This window comes from Rhinolophus sinicus, linkage group LG10 (assembly GCF_036562045.2).
Source record: "Rhinolophus sinicus isolate RSC01 linkage group LG10, ASM3656204v1, whole genome shotgun sequence".
In the NCBI taxonomy this organism is placed as follows: domain Eukaryota; kingdom Metazoa; phylum Chordata; class Mammalia; order Chiroptera; family Rhinolophidae; genus Rhinolophus; species Rhinolophus sinicus.
Genome location: NC_133759.1, coordinates 64,525,713 through 64,552,566, shown reverse-complemented (window position 1 = coordinate 64,552,566; position 26,854 = coordinate 64,525,713). Strand labels below are relative to the sequence as shown.

General features: G+C 40.4%; 1 protein-coding gene across 2 annotated transcripts in view; it reads left to right on the top strand.

Moving 5' to 3' along the window:
• Positions 1 to 708: 708 nt before the first annotated feature.
• FOXP1 (forkhead box P1) overlaps positions 709 to 26,854 on the top strand; it is a 409,891-nt gene continuing 383,745 nt past the window's right edge. Inside the window, exon 1 of one of the 2 annotated variants that reach the window (XM_019746864.2) lies at positions 709 to 820. The gene's annotated coding sequence lies outside the window, so the exon portion shown is untranslated. Of the gene's footprint in view, positions 821 to 14,829; positions 14,849 to 26,854 lie in introns of those variants that run through there. The other variant, XM_019746863.2, reaches the window with a different exon arrangement.

The following is a 26,854-nucleotide window of genomic DNA, read 5'->3' as shown; positions in this document are numbered from 1 at the left end:
AGGTCCTACTATGCAGTGTTGTAATAGGATAAGAGTCTTGTCCCATTGCCTTTGGTTCCCCATTTAGAGTAAATAAACAAGATTGCTTGTATCATCTGAAAATGAGTAAATGTTGCATCATGGCAGAGTCAAACATTCTTGAGCTATTTTATTTTAATCTCTCATCTAAAACGTTTCACATTAGTCAATAAAATGTTATCAGGTGCTATATTCTTAAAATTCACTTTGTAATATCATTGCATATTATAGATATCTATATTTTCTGGAGGAAAAGTCTTTTGAAATCCATGATTTTTTGCTGGACATTTAGAGCAAAATGTATATTTAAAACTCTGTGAATGCGTGCATGGTAACAGTTCTGTGAAAGCCTGATTAGCTGGTTTTCAACTTGCTGGATTATTTAAAAAAATTTTAAACCATCTTTTCTTGTTAAGGAGACTACAAAGACATCAGAAACCCACTCACAGCATTTCATTTCTACTATCCGTCAACATGGAACAAACAATTAAACTGATTTGAGTATGCATTGTCCCTGAAATATTTCCTTTATGCTTGGCAGCCCTATGCAAAAATTTCTGCCTGTTGCAAATTGAAAGTCTTCAAGTTGCAGCCCCTTGTCCCTGCCCCCCGAAGAAAGGATTTGAAGAGGTGAGGGCATTGTCAGACCCTCACCTCTCCTGCACACTGCTGGGAGCCTGCAGCAGACAGTTAATGTGCTTGTCTACAAGGGGGTCCCTGGCAGCAATGAGGATCCCTGAGGAAGAAAGGAAGAAAAGGACCGTGATCAAACAGGCTCCCAAAGGAGGTCTCCAGCCACCAGGTACCATGAAGAATGGGGCGTACGTGGGCTCCAGGGGAAGCAGGCAAGGGCTCCTGAGTTGCAGAGGGACAGATGATTCTTGTGACCTCCCCTAGCTGTTGGGGGGCCTGGTCCTCAGGGATTAAAGAGTACCTGAGTGTACTCAGGCTAGTTCGAAATGCTGAAATGCAGATTTTTTTTGTCCCTATTTTTGTGCTGTTTATGATCTGCCAGGAGGAATATTTCATGGCATCAAAGACATAGCCAGAAAGCAAAAAGATGTACACACACATACACACACACACACACACACACACACACACACACACACACACATTTCTGTATCTCACAACCCTGGTGTCACATATGCCTCTGTGGATGGACTGTTGTGTGTTGTTTCGTCTTGGAACTTCTTTCAAAGATAGGATGTCATTTATAATCTTAGGCCATATGTTTATTCAGACTTAAGAAACATGGGCTAATCTTTTTCTATTTTGAGGAGTAATAAATTGAAAAGATAATTACATAATATGGTGCATAATGTAACTCTGGCTTGAGCCATATGTGTTTAATTTTAGAGAAACATGCGTGATGACAGGTTATGAAAGGATGAAACTATTTTAGTCTTTTTAAGGATTAGAAGCATGATTTTTTTTTTTAAATGTCTTTTATTCCTTCCCACACCCCTCTGAAAAACAATCTAATACACAAACCCAATGAAAAACGCCCTACTGAAAGCAATTTGTTTTTATGGTGGCCACTGGCAAAGAAAATTCAAGTTAGAGGGCATATTATTTCCAAATTCTTTCAAAATTAGATGCAGGCTTCTCTGTGCTGGGGGGAATGGGTGGCATGTAGCTCCTAACATGAGAGCAGCATGGACTTGCTGCATTTAGAATCAAGGAGAAATTTCTCATGTGACTCTCCAATTAGAAACAACACCAGTTTCCTCTCTCCTTATTGAACGTGCTAGCGTATCTGATATAAAATGTTGTGGCGGGAGAAGTGGGAGATTCTTTCCTTCTGCAAACAGCTATGGAGCACCTTTTATGTTCCAGCCACTGTGCTTTGTACCTAAGATGCAGCGTCACATAAGACTATTAACCGAGCAGGAGGCTCATAGACTGAGGTCTATTTTCAGGTCACCTGCAGAACGTGTCACCTTGCCCACGATCCTGGCCTGAAGACAGGATTATCTGGTGTGGTAGGCAGAATAACGCCCCCTAAGGATGTCTATACCCTGAAACCCGAACCTGGGAAAACAATATGTCACAGGGCAAAGGGGAATTAAATTTGCAAATAGAATTAAGGTTGCTAATTATCTGATCCTGCATGTGGGGGAGATTATCCCAGTGGACCCCTATAATCACAGGGTTCTTAAAAGCGGAGGAGGGTGGCTGACAAGATAGAACCAAAGAGTGGCAGCGAGAGATGGACTCTGCCCAATGTTGCGCCTTTGGAAATGGAGGGAGGGGCACATGCCACGGGCTGTGGGCTCCTCTAGAAGCTGGAAAGGGCAAGCCAGTAAACACATTCTCCCCTGGAACTTCGAGGAGGGACACAGCCCTGCCGACACCTTGATGTTAGCCTAGGGGGACCCATTTTGGATTTCTGAGCTCTCAAGTCAAGTTTGTTACAGCAGCAAGAGGAAACTAATACATCAGAGAAGGACCACATACGTGGTGCTGTACGGTTCTCAAATGTGGCTGCACAGTAGAATCACCTGGAGAGTTTTAAAAATGCTGATGCCTGGATTGAATTTCTATTTTAATAGGTCTGGAGGGTGGACTGGACATTGGAATTTTGAAAGTTCTCCAAGTAAGTCAGAGGTGCAACCAGGGAGGTGGGTCACTGGCGTAGGGGGTCAACTTTGGCATTAGATCAACCTGGCTCCCTAGTCATCACCTGCCTTGGGACGACTGGGCGTGTGAGCAAGGTAGTGACTTAGCTTCATCTTCTCGTGGGTAACGTGGGGACCCGGTGAACTTCCACGTGGAGCAGTCTGATCCTGAAATGTGAAAGGGCACGGGTCTCCTGCATGGTAATTGCCCAATAAGTGGTCGCCACGGCTATGACTGTTCTTGTGATCACACTTTGGATGCACAGAGCTATATTACCTGATGAAATAATACCGTAGGCTAGAACCTGGCCGATCGATATATCTGTGTTCACAGCGGCCTTCTGCTGTAGCTTCTGTTGTACCACTCACTCCACGGAGGGTACAGAGGACCAGGGAAGGTAAAAGGCTCTTTCATGGTCGCACAGGTTATCAGCCTAGGGCTTGGACTTGCCCTGAGTTCAGGTCTCGCTCTGAGTTCAGGAGCCAGGGAAGCTGGCGGCTGCGTGCCCCTGAGACCCCTCGGGAGGCGTTTCACAACCGATACCAGTGTCGGTGCTCGGGCTGGGGGTGGCATTTCGTACCAGACTCAGTCTCTGCACAACACAGCACATCGCCCTGCCACCTGCCATCAAGGAAAAGGAGGCTGAGAACCATGGGAATGGTGATTCCTAACAGTTACAGGCCATGTGCCTCTGTCTGCCGTTTAATCTAATCTCAGGTTCAGTTGATACTATTGATTAGGTTCTTTTCAAAGCCCTGTGCGGCCTGTGGGGTTTCCCTGCGTGGGGTAAAATGCTATTCTTCTCATACGTGAACTGAGAAGAAAAGGTGAAAGTATACAATTAATTTGCCTGCACTTTCTCACAAATTGCATGCTGGATTTCTGTGAAATGCCGTATGGAACAATATTCCAAGCAAATTATTGTTATTTACCATGACTTCCCTGCATATTTAAAGTCAACAATTACGTTTCCTTTCTATACTTAATGGCCTTTGTACAACATTTTTAGAAACCTGGTCAAGTGTCACAAAGAAAACCTGAGCTTAGAGCCTGTGATTCTGGGGATACAAGTTAACAGTATCAGAAGGAATAACCAAGTCCTGTTCCCAAAGGGTCACCCTCCTCACCTGTCCTTTCCTTTGAGGTGATTCATTATTTGTAGGCCATTGCCCCAAGTCTCATTTGTTTTAGAAAATATAACATCATTTGTCATCTCTGGTGTCAATATTACTGAAAGCAAAGAATCACATTTTATTTGGTTATCTTAAATTCTTTTCCCTCCACATAGCCTCTGTCTGGATGGGCATTTCTGTCGTCTTCAAAATTCGGTGATCCCTTGGGTCCTTTAGAAAGAAAACTCTGCTAAAGGCAGGGCATGTGTGTGGGACATCAGTGACCTCTGTCTAATCCCAGTCCGAATCTCAAAATGGTGCCCTCGTTTTTGTGTTACCCTTACTTCTATGTAGCAGCCGTCGACCTGAAGGCTTTTGGTGGTGAGCACATAATTTTTTCGAGGGCTATTTCCAATTTGGAGGTCCAGGTGAGCTTTGTGTTCTGTTGGGGCTCCTGGAACCGAGAAGAGCAGCTGTGGTCCGCCACGTGTGCATGTGCTGGGGGTTTATGAATTTGAAGAGGTCCAACTTCATTATTCCCAATTCACAGATACTTTGGGTTATGATATTTCCACCAAGAAAACAAAACAAGCAGAAACCCCCCAGTAAATCCCCTCCAACTACACTTCTTCGTTTGAGAAACTAATCTGATTTTGCTTCTAAAATCTCTTATCTAATAAGAGTATGCTTGGCCAAGTGTATGTAAAAAGATAGCCTGACTGATGGAATGATTTTCAAACTATCTTCAGAAGTAAACTGACAGGGTTGGGGGGGAGTTGGCTGAAAGAAGAATTCAGGACATGTAACAGTTAGAGGATAGTACAAAGATTAGCAGTCATCTGTATGCCCTCCACACTGAATGACAGTTGTTAACGTTTTGTCCTATTTGCTTGTAGGTGTATTTAAAAGGAATAAACATTTCAGCTACAGCCAAGATTCTCTCCCATTCCTCAGAAGCGAATTTCGTCAGGAGTTTGGGGTGCTTCATTCCATTCCGTTTTTATACATTTACTTACATAGGTAGTCTTTTTTGAGAGTGTTTATTTAGATTATAAGTTTAGCATCAAACAATATTGTATCCTAACTACTTAATGCTTTTTTATTCAATCTTGATTTCGAGATAAATATATTGTTAACACTTACAGATCTAGCTTCCCCTACTAAAAGTCTCCACAGTGTTCTGTCAGTTGACAATGAACTGTGCTCCTTTATTCCAATGTTGCTGAACATTTATGATTTTATTTTTATCCCAATAAGCATCTTTGATATGCACAAGAGTTTCTTTAGAGGAAATGCCCAGAAGCAGCATTACTGGGATAATCGATTGCACTAAGGTACACTGCTCCCCAGTCTTGAGCTTGCTACCACCCCAAGTCGAGGGAGATGTTACTGTGTCATTCTTTCCCTAAAGAGGCTGGTGAGGAAGTAGAGGAGGACAATTTTGTCTGCAAAGAACTGCACATTTCACCTGGACTGTATTAGTGCTCTCATGCGAAGGGAGGAATCTGCATAGGTTCCTTGTATCTTATAACAGATGCTTCAAGTTGTGTTCACTCATTTCATCTGTTCAAAGAGAGATATCCCACTACATAGATTGACTAGCAAGAGCGTCATCTTCTGTTCCAGGTAGTAACGTGATTTAGAGAAGCAAGCATCAGCCAATTAATCTAGCAGGAGAGTGCAGATACTTAGAGATGCCCAGAGAAGGCTGTCCTGCACACAAATCTTGTTTTGAACTTTCTCAGCCATCGCTTTCAAGAGGCTAACAGAACCCCAGGGAGGAATGTTCGAAGCAACAGCACACAAAAATAGAATAAAAGAAAAGAAACATATAAGAATAAAAGGGAGGAAGGATTTCTGAGTGCACAAGCCTTGCACTGCTCCTTCTCATCCTTCGGTGTGATATGTAGACCTGTCCTGCCCTTAGACCTACCTGACAACAGTGGGGACGAGACACATTTTCCAGTCAGTATGAGAAATGCCATCCACACCAAGAGATACCCTCCTCTGGCAGCTGCTTCACTCTCTATCTTTTATCATTCCTCTTGATTCATCATCTAGAGCATGCTAGAAAGCACGAGAATGTAAGTTCCAAATACGAATTGGTGCCTGTTTTCTGTCTTGGTTTATTTTCAAAAACCTTTTTGAACTTTTGAACTGCTAGTACCCACGGGGCAATGTGCAGGGGAGTTGATAAATAAAGATAATGTTGATGTGAGTACGTTTCTTTCATATGTAACTAGAGAAGCATGTGAGTTCCAGATAAGCTTTTCTTAGAAAAAAATAAAATTATAAATGTCAGAGTTTTTGAGTCAGGGAAGGGAAGACCCCAGTACTAACAGCCATCGTTAGACCTTGGACCAAGTCAGAGAAAATCAACCTGATAACATGTTGGTCTGTTTGCCTAAAGGCCCTTCTGTTTTCATTGAATTTAGACTTCTCTCTCCCGTATGTGTTCTCTTAAAACCTCTGTTTATTATTGTAATTTTACTTTCTGTTTTTGTCTGCAGTGGTCACTTTCTGCTTCCCCAGTGTATTGAAAAACGGGTGTCTAACTGTTACACAGTGTGTGTTATGGATATGGGAATTTGTTCTTTTTATAACAACTTCTGGGGAAAAAATCAGCTTCTGTTATTTTCCAGGCATTGTTTGAAAACCTTTGGTTTTGTATTCGAATAAAAGTAAACATGAAGCAGTAGTTACAAGTAAACTAAAGAAACAGAAAAGACCTTTGCCTTATAAATGCCCAAGCTATGAAATACCCAGTTTCTGGTTTGTTTATTAAAATTTTGAAATAAATGAAAAAAATGCATTCGTGCCAATCCTGGGTTGAATCAAACAGTTGGTATGGACATGATTTACCTCAGTGTTCAAGACAAGGGTGTAATAGTTCACCTGCTTGCCAAAAATTTTTAAAATTAAATTGCAGTTGACATACAATATTATATCAGTTTCAGGTGCACAACATCGTGATTAGGCATTTCTTTAACTTACAAGGTGATCAGCCTATGAGTCTAGTGCCCACCTGGCATGGTACAAAGTTATCACCTTATTGACCATGTTATTGATTACATTAGTATTCTCTGTGCTATATACTACATTGCTGTCATTTATTTTGTAACTGGAAGTTTGTACCTCTTGTTCCCCTTCACCTTATTCATCCATTCTCCTACCCTACTCTCCTCTGGCAGCCATCAGTTTGTTCTCTGTATCTTTGTCTCTGTTTTATTTGTTTGTTTGTTTTGTTTTTATAGATTCCACATATAAGTGAGATCATATGGTATTTGTCTTTCTCTGTCTGACTTACCATATTTTGCCATGTATAATGCGCACCCACATTTTTGGCCCAAACTTTCAGGGGAAAAAATGTTTCTTTTTAATTTTTTAATTCAAATTTTTATGTATTTACATTTAGGTACTTGTTTTTTTGTATTATAAAGGAATTTTAGCATTCATTTTTAAACGTATTATGGTACAAGAAATTGTATGTAACAAATAATTACAAAACACAAAATAGATCAAGGTACAAGAAATTTTATGTACCAGTAACAAATTTACGGTATTTACGCAACATAGAAGGCCAAAAACTTTGTCGTAAGTTCAGTAAAACCGATTATCATATTATCGAGTACTAATTTGTGTACGGATATCATTATTGATTTCTAGAGTTACACTGTTAACTCATAAGCAAATATAAAAGAATTAAAAACATTTATATAGATACAGAATTAGTACTACCCATGTATAATACACATCCATATTTTTCCCTCACAAATTTGGGCAAAAAAGTACACATTATACATGGCAAAATATGATATTTCACTTAGCATGATATCTGCTAGGTTCATCCATGTTGTCACAAATGGCAGGATTTCATTCTTTTTATGGCTGAGTAATATTCCATTGTATATATTATGTGTGTGTATATGTGTATATACATATGTGTATACCTCACATCTTCTTTATCCATTTGTCTATCGATGGATACCTAGATTGCTTCTGTATCATGGCTATTGTAAATAAAGCTGCATTGAACGTAGGGATGCATGTATCTTTTTGAATTCAGTGTTTTCCTTTTTTTTCAGATAAATGCTGAGAAGTGGGATTGCTGGGTCATAAGGTAGTTCTAGTTTTAATTTTTTGAGGAACCTCCATACTGTTTTCCATAGCGGCTACATCAATCTGCAATCCCACCAACAGTGTATGAGGGTTCACTTTTCTCCTCATCCTCACCAACACTTGTTTGTTGACTTTTTGATGATACCCATTCTGATAGGTGAGCAAAAGTTTTTTTTGTTCTTTTGTTTTTTTTAAATGAATTCAGCCTCAGACCCTCCCAGGAAAAAATATACTGCCAAGTGCAAGGTGAAAACTGAAAGCATACCACATTAAAAAAATTCCATATCTGGAAATAATGGTCATAATTGTTAACATTAGATTAATTAGATTTGGCATCAGTGTTTCAACTTTTTGTCACTGTGTCTACATCTTAATTATTTTTTGATTAATAAATCAATATGGAACATAGTAAGACATTTACTAGGTATTTATTGAATTAACAAACAGGGAAACTTTTTAAATACAGTAGTTCCTTGGTTTTCGAACGTCTCCATTGACGAACATTTAGGTTTATGAAGTCCGTAAACCCAGGAGTAAATGCTTCGGTTTTCAAACATGCCTCGGAAGTCGAACATGTCATGTGGCTTCCACTGAGTGCAAGGCCTAGCTGTTGGCTGTTTTTTGAACGTTTCAGAACTCAGATGGTCTTCTGGAACAGATTACGTTCGAAAACCGAGGTTCGACTGTACTTGATTCAAAGTTTACCTCATATAGAGATTTCACAGTAACATGAAGGTCTGTAAGAAGTGCAGAGGTCGAAGTGGCTTGGCTGACTGAAATTACATACAGAGGGTGCCAAAAAAATGTATTCACATTTTAAGGAAACAAAAATCTATTAAAATTGTAATACTCTACATATACCGATAACAGAAGATGAATACAAGTCACGTTTGACTTCTGCAATTACAAAAGGTGCTCAAAGTGGTTACCATCAGCGTAGTTTTAATATACTTTTTCCTTTCTTAAAATGTGTATACTTTTTTGGCACCATCTGTATAAAATGATTTTGCTTTTGCTAAAGTTTAACTACGGTGCCTTCTGATTTATTTTACTTACATAGCTTAGGTATGTGCATTTCAAAGTTGGAGATGTGGTAAGAGGACATTTCATTGTGTTCCATCTCAGTAGGCTGGAGTCTTTTGAAGGTTTCACCCCCAACTACTTCTTCCCCCAGTTGTCAATAATGCTTCAGTCTGGATGGGTTTTAGAGCTATGATCTGTGCAGAATCAGGCACTGGATTTTTATTCTCTTTGGGGAAACACATAGGCTTTTGGAACTTTAGGAACCCCCACATACAGCTGACCCTTGAATGACATGGATTTGAACTGCATAGGTCTACTTAGATGTGGATTTTTTTCTCTCAATAAATATATAGTTGATCCTCATCCGCAGGTTTCGAATCTGTGGATTCAACCAATCTTGGGTTGAAAACAGTATTTTAGATTCCTAGCTGGAAATGTGAGCATGTATGCTTTGTTCTGTGCCATGGGACTGGAGCATCCTCACATTCTGTACAACGGACTGGAGCATCCTCACGTTCCGTACAAGGGAATGGAGCATCCTCACATTCCGTACAAGGGACTGGAGCATCCTCACGTTCCGTACAAGGGACTGGAGCATCCTCACGTTCCACACAAGGGACTGGAGCATCCTCGCGTTCCACACAAGGGACTGGAGCATCCTCACGTTCCACACAAGGGACTGGAGCATCCTCACATTCTACACGAGGGACTGGAGCATCCTCACATTCTACACAAGGGACTGGAGCATCCTCACGTTCTGTACATGGGACTGGAGCATCCTCACGTTCGGTACAAGGGACTGGCGCATCCTCACGTTCCGTACAAGGGACTGGAGCATCGTCACATTCAGTACATGGGACTGGAGCATCCTCATGTTCCACACAAGGGACTGGAGCATCCTCACGTTCTACACAAGGGACTGGAGCATCCTCACGTTCCACACAAGGGACTGGAGCATCCTCATGTTCCACACAAGGGACTAGAGCATCCTCACATTCAGTACATGGGACTGGAGCATCCTCATGTTCCACACAAGGGACTGGAGCATCCTCACGTTCCGTACAAAAGACTGGAGCATCCTCACATTCCGTACAAGGGACTGGAACATCCTCACGTTCCGTACAAGGGACTGGAGCATCCTCACGTTCCGTACAAGGGACTGGCGCATCCTCACGTTCCGTACAAGGGACTGGAGCATCGTCACATTCAGTACATGGGACTGGAGCATCCTCATGTTCTACACAAGGGACTGGAGCATCCTCACGTTCCACACAAGGGACTGGAGCATCCTCACGTTCCACACAAGGGACTGGAGCATCCTCACGTTCCACACAAGGGACTGGAGCATCCTCATGTTCCACACAAGGGACTAGAGCATCCTCACATTCAGTACATGGGACTGGAGCATCCTCATGTTCTACACAAGGGACTGGAGCATCCTCACGTTCCACACAAGGGACTGGAGCATCCTCACGTTCTACACAAGGGACTGGAGTTTCCTCATGTTTGTTGTTTGCAGGAGTCCTGGAACCAATGCCCGAGGGATGCTGAGAGCTGACTTCAGTTAAGTTTTGGGGGAGTCAGAAGTTATACTTGGATTTTCCACTGCATGTAGGGTCAGCACCCCAACCCCAGCATTGTTCAAGGGTCAGCTATATTTTGAAACCTGATGGAATTTTCACTGCTAAGCTGCATGGTGGAAGGTGGTGGGATACAGGATAAATGACACTTTTTCTTAAATCACTATGTTGTAGTTTTTTCCGTCACTTCTTGGGATCCTTATAGAATGAATTACGTTGTGGATTGTTTGACTCCTGTAGGAGTGTGTGTGTGTGTGTGTGTGTGTGTGTATGCACACACACATCCATATATCTATACCCACGCATGCATACCAAAATATGCACATGTGTGTGTGCACACGTGTGTGCATATATGGTCGTTAAATTTTCTAAACCCAAATAATTCAAGTTTCTTTCCTAACTCAAAAAGTCACTTCGATGAAAAGTTGAAAAATAAATATTATAATCAGCAAGGCATCACAAATAACTTTTATGTCTAAATCAAGCTATTAAATGCTTTTTTATTTTTAAGTAGATAGGGGAATAAAATAGCTGCATAGTTCACAAAGCGGTGTGCCATTACTGCCTGCTGTGCCCAAGAATTATGCCGGCTTTTTACACTCATGAAGTAAAAGTGGATTAGAACTCTGATCAATATATTATCCTATATTTCTTATTGTGCATTCTGTTTCCTTTTTGAGCACCTTTGTAGACTAAATGGCTACTAATAACATAATTACAATTGTTTGTCACCACCATAATGCATGATTTCCTATCTCATCATGAAGATGTAAGTTTAGATAAAGGAGGAGTTTTGGCAGGAAGACAAAGTGCAGTGATTTATTAGAGGCCAGATGTGGCTGTTAAAAGCTTTTCTGCAGAAGGCTCAACTGAGTGAAGCGCAATAGGAGCAGAACCGCTGTGCACACCCAGCCTGTGGCTCTTGGTGTGGATGACATAGTTGCTCATGGAAGCGTGACAGATGAGCCACATGTTTTATTGTTGTGTACACATTTTGTGCTGGAATTTAAACATGGTGAGAAAGGTTCCCATTAGCTTATACCAGCAAAGCAGGTGTTTAAAGGAGACCCGTGAGACTAAAGTGCCAGTGATAGCTTCAATTTGCTTAGTGCCTCATAGCAAAACTGAAATATCTTACGTTTCTGTCAAGTTTCAAAGAGGGAAAATCCCAGCACTGTTAAAAAAGAAAGAGAGAGGTTAATATGAGAATTCAAAGAAATCAGAAGCAAGCGGAGACAAGATATTACTGAAGCACTGTTGACATACATGTTACACAGATAGACCTGACATATATACAGTCAGGTTAGACAGATGTTTCAAAGGAAGAAGTACAATTTCTGACTTTAGTATTATTTGCACACACAAAGCTCTGTTAAATTAAGGTTAAGATCCTGCGGTGATAGGAGCTGTGACTGGTTTGAAGAATGTTTTCCAATTTTGAAGGAAGAAAGAAAAAGAAAAAAGAAAGAAAATGGTTATATCTTAAAGCCATTCTGTGGTCAGGAGGTGGTGAAATGTTTCTCTTTTCCTCCTGTCCTTTTTACCCCCTCCCCCACCCTTTCTCCTCCTTTTCTTCCTGCCCGTCCCTTTTTCCTTCGTTTCCTTTGTAATATGTTATATGGTGGAGTATTACACTCTAGGATTGGCTCTGTATAGTATGGAACCTGGAACTATATTGGACATAGGAACTTTCCTGTCTCTTCCAGGGTGGGTAGGAAAATTGTACTTTAACTAGTATAAGTTGAAGACCTCGATTTTTAGATTAACTATGTGAGGCCACTGAAAGCTTTGGTGGGCTGTTCCCTACCTGTTTTCTCAGTGGAAAATACAAGGTCCTCCTCTGGTGTTTTCTTGTGCTGCTACAGACTTGATACTGTGTTTCCCTGAAAATAAGACCGGGTCTTATATTAATTTTTGCTCCAAAAGACGCATTGGGGCTTATGTTCAGGGGAGGTCATCCTGCAAAATCATGCTAGGGCTTATTTTCCGGTTAGGTCTTATTTTTGAGGAAACATGGTACCTCTGGTAGATTTACCATACTTTGTGATTACATGGGTATTTATAATATTATTCCCGTTAACATTTATTCCCCTGTGTCCTGTTAGTTCCACAGAGACAGGAGTTGTGTCCCTAGGCCTGTCACGTTACCTGGCACCTAAAGTACATTTGGGAAGTATTTGTAGACTGAGTCAAAAGAACTGCATGAACAGTACCCATATCCAGGCTATCACTTGGAGAACACTAACAAATCTGTCCAGATAAAACTTTCTCAAACTGTAATTACTTGTTCCATATAATTAATGGAACAGTTTAGATAGTTCTTTTGCCTTCCCCTTAGAATCTACTTAGATCTGGTTCCTTCTAAATTGATTTTTGCCTCGTAGGCACTCAGCATGCAATTCCAGGAACTGCCACTTGATGGCTCGTACCCAACCCTTAGACAATTTAAATAATAAAGTCAGAAAAATACACACGCTTTCTCCATCCCTTGGCTCTGTCTCTTCCCGTTTAATATATATATTCTTTATGGCTCATATATTGAACTTTATAAAGAGGCAAATAAAACTGAGATGCAGGGAGTAGACTTTCACGGAACTGAAACACTTGAACTGGGCGTGGAGCCTATGCCCACGGAGCTCCGTGCTCAGAGGCCCCGGGGGGGGGGGGGGGGCTAACGCTCCGCCGCCATCTCGAAGCCCTCCAGAATTTTGAACAAGGGGTCCCACGTTTTCATTTTTCACTGGGTCCCACAGATGATGTGTCTGGTCCTGCTCCAAGTTTGTGTTTTTCTGTCATTGTAATCACATGTGATTTTTCAGTTCCTGAGGGTCTTACCTTGCCAGAATTTGTGCTGTATGAAGATAGGTTGCCCTGGCCTGATCTTACCTGGCCATTGCTCCTAAATGCTTTATCAAGTTCTTGGCAGGACACCTGTCCTCACAGGACACAGGCTTGTGGGGTAAGAGCTCTGGCTTTGACTCAGACTTCTGGGTTCACATCCTGGCTCTGCAGTGGGCAACTCACTTACACTCTCCTGGCTCAGTTTCCTCATTTCCATAAAGGAGATGAGTTGAGGAATAAACGAGCGAGTTCTCAGAGCAAGCTCACGAGGTGCCCTGCTCAGCGCCAGCTCTCTGTCACTGCCAGGTAGTGTTGAAGTCACTGGGCACCACGTTTCTGGTCACCCTGACAGCTGCCGAGCGTCCTGCCCTTGTGGTGGAGGCTGCTGTGAAGTTGCAGGATTCTCCCATGCTTTCATGTTCTGATGTCCGGGTTCCTGTAGCCTGGTACCAGATCTGGTTCAAGGAAGGCTCGTCTCAGCTATCCTCACCCCCTTCTAACGGAAGCCTCTGTGCTTCCTCCTCCGTGTGAAATGATTAATCAACATGGAAAGGATTTACGCAACTAAACTCAGCATTTTGTAACCCATTTCAGTTGCACAGTGCTTCAAAGTATGACATCTTACCCAGTATGTCATTAAAGGAACCAACCTCTCTTCTGCAGAATCAGCCAAGTAATTCCTAAATAAGACCGCCGCCTCCCCTGTTCATACAGAAAACTAAAAAAAAACTGACCGTATCAAAGGGACTCCTGTTATTGGGGAGGGAGGATACATTACTGGGGGCTGATATGATGTGGTATATGATCCGTTCATTGATCTAACACATACCTATTAAAGACTAGGTGTGTGTGCTAGGCAGTGTTGTAAGTAACGGTGTATAACTGGACAGCACCACCAGGAACCTTACTGTTGTGCGACGGGTATCCTGGTAGGGTACAGGTCTTAAATGCAACAAAGAACAGTAGTGGGTGGAAGTGTTGTGCAGAGAAATAAAGCAGGGTGGTGGGATAAGAGTGCCTCTGGGCCACGTTAGAAGAGGTAGCCACGGAAGGCCTCTCAGAGGAGGTGTCATCTGAGCTGAGGTTTGACTGGCAAGGGGGAGGCAACCAGAAGAAGGTTGGAGACAAACAGTCCTGACTTAGGAGCAACTAGTGTCCAGACCGGAAGCTACCATGAACTTGGTGGGTTCAAGGAACAGACTGAAGACGAGGAACGAGGTGTGCAAGATGGAGAGGGGAAGTTAGTTGGGCAGGGAGATTAGTTGGGGTCTGATCCTGGATTGTGTAAGCCAGAGTTAGGTCACTCCTTACCTTTATAGTTCAGGCTGTTATTTTCAAGCTAAAAGGGAACCTGAAAATCTTTCAGCCAATAATTCAACCAGTAATGCAGTCTTCAGGTATTAACTAGTGGGGAATGGGTGACCTGGATTCATCCTTCAGTTCTCTAATCAAGAGGCATACTACTGAAAGGAGCACTGGAATTAGAGTCCCAAGAAAGGCTCAGCTCTACTGGACAAGCATTCGGTTTCCCTGGTGAGTCATTTCATTCGTAAGATTGATAATTGGACACATAATGATGAGATTGACTTAGGGCTTGTGGTAACTACTTGATAAATGCAAAATCATATACAGATAGGAGGTTGCTGTTATTATTGATAATCCTTTAATTGATCAGCTTACCTACTAAAAATACCTAATTTTCTTAATTACTAAAAATGTATTTTTCTATCCGTTTAAGAGATTTTTCTGTTACTTATGGAGAAACTTAGCAGGTAAATTCATGATGGTTATAGTTACCAAGTTCCTTAAGTGGTTCCCAGGAACTGGTTCACACTCGTAGATAAAACTGTTTGACCTTTTTTATGGTCTGGAATGTTATAACAAATGACCACCACCTATGGAATTCTGTCTCCTAGACTTCTTGTCTCTTAGCTGGACTGACTTTGAAATATAGAAAAACTTAGAAAAGAATGGTTAACTGTCAGTTTTAAAGACTTGTCTTTAAAGAGTTCTCACAGTAGTTTCTATAAGACAGGAATCCCATACCTCCAAAATAACTGCCGGTTGTCTTGCATCTGGGCTTGTGGATAGGAGACATTTACATGCTGTTCTTTGGGAGCTGGTACTTCTTGTGGAAATTCCATTTACAGTTGTTGACATTTTTGATGCAAGAGTTGGCTGTTGACTCCCTCCGCTTCTCGAATCTCTTGCTCTGCCCAGCAGGACATTTGTATTGTATCAGAGATCAGATAGCATAACAGGCTGTATCAGTCCACTTGTCCCCAGCAAGTTTCCAGGAGCTGTGTACGTGGCCCCAGGGAGTCTGAATTTTAAAGGGTTACATTTCCTTGATTTCATGGACGCCCCCCTTGGAAAGATTATCTCAGATTACTGGAAGACTCTTATTGTTAAGTTTTAGAGAATTTTGCATTCTGCTTAGAAATCATTTTTTAGTTTTATTAGAACATTTACTAGCAGTGGAGCTAATTATTTTAAATATGACCCTGGAAATGGGCTATGTCAGCTTGAAAAGACTATTTTTAACAGAATTTGGTTTTAAAGGCAGGTTTTATAGACATTATAGTAATACCATTGTTATCTAATTAGCATCCACTGTGCAAATGTATGTGATATTAGAGAGGCAAGTATACATAAAATTACAAATGGTGACATTTTATGAGGGTTTTTTTTTTTTTTATCATGAGTCTTATACAGTCATCATTACTTAACAGTGTGAAATGTGGCCTTAGACATTACATCATGTAAAAACCAGGAGACCGAAAAAAAAAAAAAAACAGGATCAATTTTTGATTATAATAAAGTTTTAATATGAGGCATTTCTGAATATGTGTCATGAATATGAGTCATGATTTTCACACCAAACCTGACCTATTATGATTATGTTTCGACTTCAAGGGGTTTTCAATATTTAAATTCTAAACCTAATTCTAAAGTTTCAAAATGATTCACATTCAAATCTACTTTTATGTTTTATAATTAAATAAAAAAATATTGCTTATACCTACATTTTTACTATTCTTGGACATAATATAATTATTTCTTTAATTTCACCAATAAAGTAGTCCGTTTCTTCATTAGTAAATTGCTAGGCTATCTCAATAAAAAAAAATTAGTTTGAATGTGGCTTGCCATCTCAAATAGTCATTTCATTTTTGATTTTCTCACTGCTTTCATTAGTTCTTTTTGTAAAATGTGAAGATACTTTCTAGGTAAATTAATCCCTTCCAAGCGGTAAAATAACTTCCTTTTTGGAAAGAGTTATTAGAGTCTTAGTCTTTATAATCCTAAATAGCACTTATGTTAGAGTGAACAATACATGAAAAAATTACACTGGTTAAAAAAAAAAAGAATGATCGTGACCTGGGCCAAGTACATTGCAATTACATGCTCCTGGAAAAGTGAGCTTTCTACTGGGAAAAGCATGATATAGGTGCCCGTGAAATTTCCAAAGTTTAAGTATTTTTGTAAATTAGGTTGTTCCTAGTTAAACAGGTGGCTTTAAAGGCTGGTTTCACTGTTGTTTTAATCATAGTTTAGTTACCATGGAGAAATATGCAAGTTAGCATTTATACACAGAAGTGAAATTTATGCTGCATAGATAATAGCCTAAATTTAGCTTGACTTAAGTTTACCACTTCCTTTTTTTTCAACAAAAAAGAATAATATATCACATATATCCATTAACAAGTTAATTTCTTTAAATGCTACTGTTATATTTTTAGAGATTTCTTTTGGAGAATTTCCTTTCTTCAGCACCAATGGACACCTCTGTCAATGTGACTTCTTCCACTGCTGAGCATAATATATTACATTTGATTTGCTTTAATTGTGTCACCCTTAGGTTTAATAAAAGACTTTGCTAAGTTTAAAAGTCCGTCATGTGGTGAAAAATTAATATTTGAACGCATTGTATCTCATTGGGTTTTGTAAAGAACTAGTCAGTGTTTCATACTAGAAAATCTTCAGCAAATGTACAGTGCTGATAGGACCAAACTAATTTTAGAACCCAACAATAGTTTTGATGACTGTTTGGGTATATTTTCTGGGAAAAATCCTGAGATAGAGCTTCATACTGTACTGTTTCGATCGGTACGTCCGCTTAGCCGGGTGGTAGACTTTTCACCCTTAATTAAGAGGTTGGTTTGTGTTCAGTCCAGCACCCAGGAGCTGCCTCTCCTGCCACTTGCTTTACCCAGTACTCAGAACGAAGGCTATGTTTTCAAGGACAAATGTAGTAAAAGTGTCCTGATCCAACACGAGGTCCCCCAGCATGGAGAGAGAGCAGCAGATCCCTTTCAACACCAGCTGTTCTCACAGATATAGATTGCTGCAGTGAAATTTTCTTAATATAATTCAGGAAGCTCTAGAGAATTCTCCAAAACAACTGTGCCAACAAGGAAAATGTTGAATTTTTCATCAGCTGCCCAATGCTGAGAGTTAGTGGGCAGTCCGCTCATTCATGACCAGATGTTCAGTGTGGTAGCGCTCTGCAGTTAACTTGAACCCTGTGGCCTGTTTACCATTGGCTGCAAGGACATTGGCAGCAACCTGGCATTGGAGAATTGAGGCCCGCACAAGCAAAAGACTGTGTGTGTGCATGTGTGTGTGTGTGTGTGTGTGTGTGTGTGGCTTCCTGGTTTTCACAAGCGACCAGACAAGGTAGGGAGTGATGAAAGAAGGGAACGACGTCGCATCAATCACTTTGGAGGCAAGGAGAATTTGCTGTAGGATTGCGTCTTGGGGGAACAGTTGGCAAAGTCTTATACTTTTTCTTATTTGTGAAGAAAGGCAATCTTTGTTTAGTTGGACAGATTTTTTCAACCTGTGTCTAAACCACCAAACTTTTTGTGGTGGGGGCAGTAGGCGTGGGTGGTTAAGACAGTAAGAAAAGGTTTCTAATTTTAAACTAGAGGAAGTCAATAAAGCTGATTCCTAATATTGAAACCTTGTTAGGTCCAATCTGGAATTGGAAATATGTGATATTTTCACCCTAGGTAAAATAAACTTTATTTTTTTAAGTGGAGAACATTTAGATCTTCCATTTGTATAGATTCACCATTTCCTTCATAGAGGTGTTTTGAGCACGTGATGTTTTTGTGAGCTGATTTCTGTAACAGTGTTGGGGGAAGGAGGGACTAGGTGAAGTTTGAGTTTTTGAAGGAAAAATATGATTTTATACCTAGAAAAGGATTCTTCCTTGAAATGATTAACTGAGTGTGGTTCTGGAGGTGCAGCATGCCAGGCAGCAGGAGGCAGAATTCCAGAACGTACAGCTTCTTTCAGATGAGGGCTCTTTTCTTCCCACCTCCACGGCACCACTCACAAATGGTATTGTGCTAAATATGCATAACGTGAAATTGACCATATTAACCAATTGCACAATAATTTAAGTATTATTTCAAAGCAGTACAGAAAAGGAAAAAAAAAAGTGATTTGACCATTTTTAATTTGGGGCTTAAGTGGTGCCATCCCAACCAGAAGTCAGCCTTTGTTTACCTGAAACTAAAACGGAAAATCTCCATAAAATAAAGCTTTTGCTTTTTGGAGACTCGGATTGCTTTCTCTTCTATAGAATTTTTGACTCCTGCCGGCACATTCCTTAGTGACACCCATCCATAGGGTTACAAAGGTAGCTTGGAGGGTCTTTGGAGCAGCAGAAACCTTGCAGCAATGGTATTTGCTGTGGCAGAGCTTTGTGTCTTTGGTTTACAAGGTTACAGTGAACCCTGCCTTTGCATTGCCTGCTTACAGAGAAAGCGGGTTGCATGTTTTACTGAAATACGGAAATATCTCCTTATTCCATTTAAACCTGAACCTCTCTGGTCCTTAGAATCACACCGAAGGAGCATGTATTTCATTTGTCTGGGTGATTTTTTCCCCCTTTCTTTTTTGAAAATTTTCTTGGCTTGTTGCCTTGGAAAGAGGAGGTTTTGGATTAAAGCAGGTACTGATTCAGGGCTGCCGGGACGCAAGGAGGACGCACTGCGTTGTTTTCTGGGGTGCTGCCTTGATAGAAGAGCGAGAACCAGTTTCCAGTAGCTCTGATTCCACTGTTACCTTTCTTCAGTCCTCTGCAGCTGCTCCCAGCGCTTCGGGTGCCTCCGCCATGCACACAGTTTGTTCTTGGGTGTGAAAGCAAACAGTGTTTGAGTTGGCAGCAACTTCTCTTTCAGTGGAGTTTGCTGCCTCGGCAAGAAACCGCGGCAGGAGCTTTCTGCTGCCGAAGGGTTCCACTGGCAGGATGGCCTTTCCCACATTTCCTTGGTTTAAGGAAACAGATTTTTGAACTTTTTTTTAAAGACAAAATGCCAACATTTAACAGCTGGAGTTAGTATATAATTTATGGTTTTCACTTTATGTTCTTGTGGATGTATAAAAATTAAAAATCCACAATTACCATTAAATTATGCAATTTTGCAAAAAGAGTGATTAAAAATAGACCCTCTGTGACGAGGAATTCAAGAAAGTCATTGTTACCCAAACAGGTATTCTCGATTATTCTATCTTTAATGGTTTTTAATTGTTATAATTTACTCATACTCGATTACATCTCTCTGTGGAGATGTTTCTGAAAGGTCTTTGTTTTTCCTGTGAAGAACGAGTAGGAGTGTGTTCATTTGAACCTGTGCAGCTTCTTGGTTTGAATCTTATTTTATTTTTTACATGTCAGCATGTTAATCCTCACTTTAGGTAACCCTTCGTGTCACAGTGGTTTTGTCTGGAGAATCGTAACTGTGAGAACAGAGCAGTCAGACCTGCTACCTGTCCGGGGACAGTCTTTGTCACTGGGAATTCCTGTGCTCCGGTGGATGGGTCGTACTCAGGCCCTTGCTATGCCACAGACACCCCCCCCCCCCACACACACACACCTGTTAGGCAAGCTTCAGTCTCCTACATTTCCTTTAGGTGCCACTCACAGCCACACCTCGCAGATGGAGCATATATAGTCCACATTGGCTGGAGGCCTTGTTGAACGGGTAACCATATCAGAATAAGGAAATGAATGCCGTCAACCAATAAAAAAGTAACTGAATGGTGCCTCAAGATAAGTAGTACTTCTGTTCTATCAACACGCAGAGATCAGTGCTTTTTCTTGTTGCTCTTACTTCTTTTTCTGTTGATAGAGATGAGGATTCTGAGAACCTTAATATACCCCAAAGCCACTCCTTTAATTAAAAAGTGGCTCTAACATATTTGTTTTCCTGATTTCTCAGGAAATAAAATAGGAAGTGAAAAGGCCATTCTACTTGGTACAATATGTTACTATAAAGATCGTTCGATCTACATGTTAGATTTAGGGTCAGAACATTAGCTGTGATGAATAACAGGGGACAAAATGTTTCTTTTCAAGGATAGTAGCAGTTAATCATTTTTATCTGCCACCTTGTAGACTTGATTAGATTTATTATGTATGCCACATGTTTATGACATTTTTATTATATGTTGTTAATTTGCTCTAACTGCCACTGCATTTTTTTCTTCTTCCCTTTTCTCCCCAGAGGACCCTTGAAAGCAACTAAGTGTCAACTGTTACCTTGTTCTTTGGGAAACTTTACTTAATTTTTAATTTTAGTAAAAAGCCAAATAGTCTACTGGTTAAAAAAATATGGTGTTACTAGGTGTATCTTACTTCACATAAAAGAAAATGTGTAGTTCTGTTCTGTTGAATACTTCGGTGTTTTGTTGTTGGTGAAGTAATGTGTGTTCAGGGTGGATTTAGAGAATACACGTTTATAAAAACATTTCACCTGAAACCTAGAAGTGAGAACTGTCAAACATGCGCTAAACTGTGATTTTCTTTATTACTGGAAAGTCATATATGTAGTTTTCAAATCACTGCTACGTAAGACAATTGGGACGTTTAACATTTAAGCTGCTTAAAAACTTGGGCTGTTGAATGATGCATTTTCGAGCAACATACTCTTTTTTAGCTGACTAGCTCTCAGAATGGATATGGAATCTGTTAAATATAGAGGCAATTCTTTAAATAAGGCCAGCAGTTAAAATTGGGAAGCAGGAGAATTAGATTTGAAATGATTTACGATGAGTCTACAGGACATTCAAAAAAACAAAGTTAGGAAAAGGAAACCCACTGGCTGTGTTGGCTCCATTACAGCAAAGGGTCCTTGCTTTTCATTCTCTTGAATTGGCTGGATATATAGGCAATGCATAGAAACAGACTTTCAGGTGGAAAACTTGACAGGATCTTTCTTTTTTTTACTGTATGTTCTGGCATTGCTTTGCTATTGGCTTTATAAGCTTCTGACTATAACCAAGTCAGTTTCTTGTTTTGACAGTTACAAACTTTTTCAATAACAGAGAACCACCCATTCTCTTAAGAACATTAGATGTTGGAATAAATAGAAGCTGGATTGAACCGCAGCTTTGTTTTTGTCATGCAGCATGAACATATGGGTCCTAAATAAATACCATTTGAAGATGACATGAGCTTATAATATGTAATAATCACATATGCAGATATCACTTTTAAGAATTGGTGTACATTTGTCATACTCCACAATCAGAAGTTTATACATCTCTGTAGAATAAACAATATGAATTCAAAGAGACAGATGATAGTCAATATTAAGTCATTAGGTATGAAGTGGTTACATTGACAGCTGAAACTTGTTCTTAACATGCTTTATTAAAGCATCTAAAATCCTTACTTACAATGGGAAAAGAAATATAATTTTAGATATAAAATCATTAATTGCTCCGCTTATATCGATATTAAATTAACCAAGAAAAGGTGATGTGTTTACTAACTAATAGTAGAGTTCAAGATGATACAATTATTGAGCCAGTTTTTGGCTTCCTGTTACAGGAGATGCACGCTGCCCCATCCTGTGCAGGAGGTGATCATTTGATGCCTCCGTCCCCTCCCCCACTCACCACTTAGGGACTGAGAGCTCAATATGGGTTGGAAATTACTATAGGCAATTTTGAGGGGAAAAAATTTGTATGCGAAGATTGTCTTGGGAATAAAGTGTTAAGAAAAGTGCATTTGTTTGTTTGACCGCCATGGAGAATTTCAGCTGTAACTTGCTGAAGATGTAAACTTTAGATATTTTGGTTAGGAAAAGTGATGGTTTTATGGCTCATGGGAACAGAGTGAATAAGCAACAAAGAACAAAGAGCTTGGCACTTGAGGAGGGCAACGAATAATTAATTCCCTTTGGCTGACGCAGAATTAATATAAGAGGAAGAGAGAAAATGAGTTGGAAAGGTACCTGACATGGAGGACTTCAAATTACCAGTGAGAAGCAAGGGATTTCTTCAGTAACATTAATGAATAGTAATAATAGAAGAAAACATTTGCTGTAGGCAAGGCATCAAATATAGTGATTTGTAGTTCCTTATGTTTTCTAACGTATAGCACCCAAGAAAGGGAGTACTAGCATTTTCCATAGATTACTGTACAGGTGAGGAAACTGAGTCCTGGAAAGGGTATGTGATCTTACCACTGGCACAGAGTAGTGAGATGGAGCCATGATTTCAGATCGGTTCCGTGACTCAAGTACCAGCCTTTTGAGGATTCTGACTACACAGCTAGTGGGTGTGACCAGGTTTTTATGAGTATAGAAGTCTCTTGCTCAGAGCGGGCTTCAGGATAGTTAGATCATCTATCACCATTTTCTAGAATATAGTGAGAAGCCCAAATTAGAGGCAACTGTGATATTTCTGAAGTGTGCAATCAGAGTCTTCAGTAGGGTGGTTGAAGGGATTGGATAGGCAATGGTGGAAGGTCAGAAAACATTGAAATTTCATGGGCTGGACTTGGTGTGAAAGATGCACAACTGGGAGAGTCAGGTTGATGTTCCCAGCACTTGTTGCCAGAAGAGGAGAGAGGGCAGGCTGGGAAGCGGTGATGTGAGGCTGGGATATCATTTCAGGTGCAGGCGTCAATCTCAGGCAGAGTCCTTCTGGAAGGTGATGAAATACACATTCGACATGAGACTGGGGAGGTATTCGGGCTGGAGATGTGGATTTGAAGCCAAGGAAGTGAGTCTAGAGAAGGAGACTAGTATATTTGGGGGGGGGGGAGAGAAAAAAGAGTGGCTGGAGGAGACCAGGAAATAGATCAGCCTTATGAGATAAAGAAAAATCTTTGCACGTTGAAGATGACAGATTTGTGGGCCATGCTTCAGACACATTCTATACATATTCATATTTGTATACATATTCATATATATATATATGTACTCCCATATACATTCATATGTATTACTGTGTGTATTTGTGTATGTATTCTAAGCATGCGCCGTTCTCTTAAGCACACATGTACACGTGGGAGCCTTTCCCACCTCATTTAGTAAGTGGGGAGAGGGCAAGTTGCTTAGGTATCATATCTTCCGTGAGCAGCCAACTGGGGCAAGTCTGCTCCATGTGGTTGCAACTTGAGAGCAGTAGAGAGGGGAGGTGGAGTTTACTTCTAGAGTGTACGAGATTCAGACCAACACATAGAATTTTATACCCCCCCACCCCCCCCAATTCATTCCAGCAGAGAAGCCTGGCTGCTTTAAATGCTGTAGTAAATGCTAAATGATCTATAATAGGATTTCACAGAATTCAGCAAGATTACCATTATGATGTGAAATACGGGCTAAGAGTATGGTCAATAAATGTGTTAACTTTTCATTTGGGGTGATATTTTCTCCTCTGAAAACCTATTCATCTGCTAAAATGCATATGGGAAGCTCATACTTTCATTGCTTGTACCAATGAAGAATTGTGGTTAAGAATTTTTTTACTTCCATTCCCTGCGCCTCTCCTTAATTATTAGTAAGGTTAACAATTAAGACTTTCAGGTCATCAATTTTTTTTTTTCCCCCAAGAGCCAGAGAAATGCTGTGTTATTGTTAAAGTCTATTTTGTGTTACTGATTGGAGAATGAGACAGTGCTCTTTTTCTTTCAAGATGCCACTAAGTAATTTCATTTTTGGGTCCTGTAAAATGTCATCTGATGAAATGTTAGTGGACTTAAACTTCTGCTTCTTGATTCCTTACATGGACATCTAGCAAGGGATTAGAATGGTTTGGAATACCTTAAAAAGCTTCAGTGCCACCCACTACTCACACTGGCAGTACTGTGAAAGTCATGTGAATCCTTTATGGGGGTGGCACTCGTTTTGAGAAAATTCTGCAGGTCTTCAACCAGTGTCAACTGGGGATATCGTTCACATTTCTCCTGGGGGTCTCCAGTTGGCCATGTTACTGAGGACTTTGTCATAATGTTTGGAGAAGTCATTTATCAACTGAGGTCACCCTGACTTTTGAGATTCTAATAAAATTGGCTTGAGCCTTTGTCTTATTCCCTATGGGAATTCCAATGAGAATTCCTGGAGAGTTCATTTTCATGATTGATTTTGGTTAAAGAACTCTCAATATTCTCTCTTCTCATTGCTCTTTTCTTTTGTCCTCTCAGTTAGAAATTAGCTCCTTTCTGTAATTTCCTTCCACACAACTCACACAGGGCATTGAAGTTCAGGAAGTTCGAGGACATTTGCATCAGAGAAATTTAGAATCAAATGTTCAACAGCCCTGTTCTTAAAATATATATTTGCCAAATATATGGTGATGGAAGGAGAACTGACTCTGGGTGGTGAACACCTAACGCAATATGTAGATGGTGTATTATAGAACTGTACACTTGAAACCTATGTAGTTTTGTTGACCAGTGTCACCGCAGTAAATTTTAATAAAAAATAAAAATAAAATATATGTTTGCCCACTCTGAATTTGCCCTTGGACGGCGTTCTCCATAGACCACGACCTGCAAATGGCCTAATTTGTCCTATCTCCTCTCTTCTCTCCTCTTTTTCTTGCTTCTCACTTCTCTGCTATTACCTGCTCATATTTCTTACAAATAGCAGTTTAGCTTTCTCTTTCTGTTCACCATCTCCTTCCAAGCTGGGTTCTTGGGGGGGCCTTGTCTTCTACTTTTCAAGCAGCATATGAAGAAGGAACTGCCAACTGGTAAAATGATGATCTTTTTACCTGTACCCGCTCTGCTTCAAATGTAGCAACAGCTCAGACTACTTTGCATGGAGAGACATGTTGGTGTTTTATTCCAGCTTTGGCTCTGCCCATCCAACTCCATTCTTTTCAACTGCTTGCCTTTATCAGCCCCAGTAGGTTAAGTCTTGAGGTATATGTAGGACCTCACAGTACGGCTCTAAATACTAGCCTTTTCTCATTGATGCTTACTTTCTTATACTAGGCCAAGGGTCTCTCTCCTCTGAATCCTGGGGCAGAAAACCTAAAACCTCAGCCTTACAAACACCTAGTTTATGGGAATATTTAACTGCACTTTATTTATTCCTTTGATCATTTAATCTTCCTTATAAAGTTGACTACTTCATATGCTATTTTTAAAGTCTTCACTGATAATGAATTCTCTCCCTTCTTCTGGAAATTAAAGATGATAATGAAATGGTTAAATGGTGCCTTTAGATGCAGAACTGGCTGAAAGCATTTGCAGTTAGTGAGCCTCTTGGAGCCAGCTCCTCTCTTCTGTCACTTCACCATAATAGTGGCAGCCGTCATGGCTATCGTATAATCAGGCAATTTCCTGATGCTGTTATCTTTCATAGTTTTCACAGTGATGTGCCTGATCTGGAGTTACAAAAACTCTGAAAAATGTTTACCGAGCTTGAAATGCACATGTATGGATTATTTTACACATTCTGATACCCCCATCTAAATGTATAAGATCTATTTATCACCACAACAGTGGTTCTGAAGGCCTGGGGTTCGAGAATCCCAGGGTTGGGGAAATACAATCATGGAGTTTTTTGGTATTTAAGTTAAGATGACTTTGGTTGTAAGCAACAGAAAGTCCAGTTCAGGCAGGCTTACCCAGTGCCACTGGCAGGGCTTTAAGGAGGTAAAGTGCAGGAGAGAGTTGATTCAGCGCTCTCTCTCAGCTCTGTTTTCCACAGGGGTGGCCTATCTTTTGACTGGCCCTATTTACAGTCATAAGATGGTTCCCAGTAACTGCTTGGCTATCGATTTCCTTGAACATGCCAAACAGGAGGGAGGAAAAGGGAATCTTCTGTTAAGATTTTCAGGAAAATTCTTGAAAGTCTAATTGGACTGGTTTCTAGCACATTCCATGCTCCTTATTGCCAGGGAAATGGAATGTGTTAATTGGCATCTCCTAAGTGATATTTTTTCACCCCTGGAGCTGGGGTGGATTCAGCTTCTCCAGAACCCCATGACTCCTTACCTGTCAATTGGTACCATTTGGGAGGGGTTTGGAGGAAAGGATGCTGGGGACACAGCTTCAAATATACGCTTCACTGAGCTGTTTTTTGTTTGTTTTTTATGTTCCCAAAGGCCTAAAGTTCATTCATTCATTTGTATGAGATAAGGCTTCTGGGGTTAACCAAACTGTCAAGGTCCTTGGCTTTTGGCCATAAATATTTCTATCTGTGAGTTCTGATTGGCAAGTTGGTAGATACTCTGTGTGAGTTCATTAATACCTAAGAAATAGTAAGTGTTCGCTGGTAGAAT